Here is a 4,651-nt window from a genome sequence, read left to right on the forward strand (position 1 = left end):
CGTACCGGAGGTACTCTTTTCAGACTGTAGTCGTCGGTCAAGTTTAGTGCAAGCACAAATGCCAATTTCACGCCGGAACGATAGAAAAAAAGTGTAGTGTGTTCCATTTAACAAGGTTAAAGGCACAGTAAGCCTCCCGTAAACCATCAGAGATACTGTAAGGCTTTTACACACAGTACAAACACCCTTCCATTTGAACGCTCACCGAACGGGAACATCCTAGGTGCCCTACGTAAAGAGCGAGCAATTTTCAAAAAATTAATTTTGCGGATTGTCTCCTCACACAATCGGACCGTGGTGCGTTTTGGCGCTAGACCTAACTTTTAAAATCGAAATAATAAATTGACAGCTTGTTACACAAACATTCTTAAATCATAAAAGAATTCTTTTTCCATTAAGACAAGATCAGTACAATTCGAAGTTTTGAAAGTTTGAAAAAAGAAAAGCCCGGAAGCAGGGTCACGCAAGGTCGTGGTTCTCGTAGCAGTTCATCTGAACAGTCAAAATCCATCGCTAGAGTTCTTGTGAACCACAGCCGTTTGTTTCGTGCATAGTCAGACGTACATAATAACGTGCTATTGCAGATAAGCTCACAGCGAATTACAAACTGACGACAACATTGTGAAAAAGGGAAACTGGATCACACGGGTTTATTGCAATTTTTATTTTATTCATGTAACCCTAGGGGTTTTTGAAATAAATATTGACTTGACTTGACTTGGTAAGATAAACCACGCAAAAATAATTTCTTTGAAAATTGCTCGCTCTTTACGGAGGGCACCTAGGATGTTCTCAAGCGGTGAGTGTTTAAATGAAAGGGTGTTTGTACTGTGTGTAAAAGCCTAAGAGTATCTGTGATGGTTTACGGGAGGCTTACTGTGCCTTTAAGTTGAAGTGTCCTTTTCGAATTTTCTGATGAAAAAAGACCCTTCATATCACACTATTCGCGATAACAATGCGTTATATGACCACAAGACTTTGGGGACCATGGACTCTTGGGACTCTTTAAAACTCCGCGTAGACCCTCTAAACGTTATAAGCGGGGGTCCCGGGACCCTCTTGGACGGGCGTCCGTTTAGAGCCCTGTGACTCAGGACATCAAAGAAGAGAGATAGAACACCAGAGAAGTAGTAAGAGTGGAAATCAATCAAGTTCTGTCAAGAAGCGGAACACATAATTTCAAGATTTGTCGTAATTTCGTACTTTCAAGTAATTTTGCATATATGTTTGTAACCGAGTGCCGAAACACTACGATCACCTCGGGAGACGAAGTGCAATCAAACAGGATTGAAAATGTTAGGGCTAATTTCTTAGCCCTATGAAAACTGTTATGCAAACCCGAAGGTTTCCATGAACATACACACAATCGGAAACCACCAGACCCCATCACAAACAGAATTCCACAACCCACCGGTGTTGACTTAAAGGCCAACAACTCGGGTGCAGAGTCTGCTGTGAAAGGAGCGGTAGCCTCCCCTGTCACATGATATTCACTGATTTGTTGACACAACGACTGCAGTTGAACCTGCCTGTAATGACCCCCCCCCCCCCTCCCCCCCAAGGTACCGACCAAAGGTGGTCATCATAGACCAGTGGTAACCATGAAAAGGTCAGTTATTTGAGAAACAAATAGTCAGGTATCCTTTGGGGTGGTCGTGGGTAGGTTGTGGGCAGGGAAGGTTTACCTGTACTTTATATTTTCACTCAAAGCGATAAGACAATCTGACACTATCACGCTCAAGAGGCATATTATATCACTAGAATGAATATCCGGAAGAAGTAGAGCCGAATGATACCCGGCTTCGCCGGGAAGAAGTAGAGCCGAATACCCGGCCGGGTACCCGGCTTCGCCGGGAAGAAGTAGAGGAATGCCCGGCTTCGCCGGGATTAAAGCGTTGTGGACAGTGACCTTCTAAAAATAGTAACGGGAATATCCCGCTTCGCCGGGATGAAAGCGTTCTGGACAGTGACCTTCTAAAAATAGTAACGGGAATATGGATTGACGCCACACGAAGGAAGGGAGATAAACGCAAAACACTGGAGAAGATAAGGAAGCGTTACATGGGAAGGGATCTGGGAAGATGAACAGAAAAACCAAAATCGGTTCAGCGCTGCGCGCTGTGAGCACGTGTTGAAAATTCTCATCAACCAGGTTGTGTCCGGGGTCTACCTGAATATGCCCACCAAATTTGAAGCAGATCCATCGAGAACTTTGGCGGTGCATCGCGAACACACACACACACACACACACACAGACACACAGACACAGAGACACAAGTCGTATATATATATATAGATATCATATTCATTGAACTGTCAGTTGTTCTACACTTTTACTTGTGCACTCTTTGCATCGGATGATCAGAAACCATGATAGCCTTTATTGCGACGCCGCAGACCCGCACTTCCAAGAAGCGGAACAGTCAGTATCAAGTTTTCCCCCCAGGGTAGTGTGGTATAATATTCCGTTCTTTTCGCCTACTCTATTATATGTTGTATTAATTGCACTCCAAAGCATCGGGCGATCTGACACTATGAAAGCAACAATTTCGATTACCCAGAACTGCAGTGTCAAAAACCGGAACAGACAGTATCGAGATCCCCCCCCCCCCCACTTCCCCATACCCCCGCCCACCCCACACCCTTCCTCCCCAAACGGGGCAGAATGTAAAGCAGCGGGAACACAAAGTATCAAGAATATCCATGGGAACTATCGTATCAAATAATTTATTGCATCAAATGCTGTCAACCTTGACTCTTCTAGTCTGTTTGCACTCTCAGGATTCGGACTACCTCACACTATACCAGACTTCTTTCCGTAGCCCGGAACTGCAGTGTCAGTAAGCGGACCGCAGGGTTCGTGGTATCAATATCTGACGCTATGGTAGCATTTATCTCAACTTTCTGTAACTGCTCAGTGTGTTCAGTACACTTATTTTCCTTGTCTGTACTATTTGCACTGTAATCAACGGGACGATCTGACACGATGAAACCAGCTATTGTGATACACTTTCAAGACGTAGAACACACAGTATCAAGAATTGTGCAGAGCAGTTTTGCAGGAGTTTTTCAGTGAAGCTTTACCATTGTTTACTCGCCCACCCTATGATATTTGCACTATGATATAAGTCATCAGACGATAGAACAGTCATTATTTCGACACCTCGAATTTGTCTTGTTGGAGTGCAAATATAATAGAGTAGGAGAAAAACATGGTTAAGGTTCACTGGATATAATACTCTGTGTGTGTGTGTGTGTGTGTGTGTGTGTGTGTGTGTGTGGTGTGTGTGTGTGTGTGCGTGCGTGTGCGTGCGTGCGTGTGTGCGTGCGTGTGGGCGGGCGGGCGGGCGGGCGTGTGTGTGTGTGTGTGTGTGTGTGTGTGTGTGTGTGCGTGTGCGTGAGTGTGTGTGTGTGTGTGTGTGTGTGTGTGTGTGTGCGTGTGTGCGCGCGCGCACGCGTGTGTGTGTTTTCTCATAGAAGACGCAACAAATTGTGTTGAAATAATTTGTGGCATTTTCACTTTTTCAAATAATAATGATGTGATAATTCTGACAGAAGATGCAGCGTCACGGAAAAAGTGAGAGCGATAACATCATACATTTATTTTCACAGATGTATGGTCCCTGGCATCAGTAAGATATTTAGACAGTATCAAGATTGTCCTATATAGGTGTGTTTCATAATTATTGGTTATGTGCAACTGATGGTTCGGGGTGCACTTTTTTTGAGTTGGAATCTTGTTTTGGTGGTGCATTTTTCGGGGTCACTTTCTTATCTTTATTCGGTGATGCTCTTTACGTGTATGTTGTTTGGTGGTTCATATTTCGGGGTCGATTTCATATTTTCGTAGGTTCGGGGTGCACTTTTGTGAGTTAGAATCGTGATTTGGTGGTGCACTATTCGGGGTCACTTTCTTATCTTTATTCGGTGATGCTCTGTACGGGGTCAGATTAATACATGTATGTTGTTTGGTGGTTCACATAATTTCGGGGTCAGTTTAATTTCCTACCCTGCTTTGTTGGTAGGCTAAATGTTGCGCGGTCAGTTTCATATCTTGATCTTGCAATGAATTTTTCCGGGTGGGTTAATCCAGTCGCTTGTCTGTTCCCCTCGTTTCTTGCAATGAATTTTTCCGGGTGGGTTAATCCAGTCGCTTGTCTGTTCCCCTCGTTTCTTGCAATGAATTTTTCCGGGTGGGTTAATCCAGTCGCTTGTCTGTTCCCCTCGTTTCTTGCAATGAATCCAAACATTATGCACACTTACGACCAATGTACCGACACTGTCTTTTGTCCTACAAGTATAAAGTCGCCTGGAGCAAAAACGCACACAAACATGAAGGTTTCATGATTGCGCTCTTCACTATCGTCGGTATCAGGGCCGAGAAGCACGAGAAAATTATCAACTGGGTAGAAGCCAGCCGCGGTGTTGGATTGGTTGAAATTGAGATGTGTTGTGATTTCAACGAACCAGACCCCGCGGTTTATTCTCTCCCGTTTGGGTGGCACCCACTTTCGGTTCGTGCACCCCAGCCCTGGAACCCGACAGTGACAGCACTTGTCTTGACGCCCTCAGAGTTTCTGTATTGCTATAATTATGCTCGTGTCACCCGCGATTTCGTCTGAGCCTGACTCGACATGATATGACTTAACGC

This window comes from Littorina saxatilis, linkage group LG10, assembly GCF_037325665.1.
Source record: "Littorina saxatilis isolate snail1 linkage group LG10, US_GU_Lsax_2.0, whole genome shotgun sequence".
NCBI classification, from domain to species: domain Eukaryota; kingdom Metazoa; phylum Mollusca; class Gastropoda; order Littorinimorpha; family Littorinidae; genus Littorina; species Littorina saxatilis.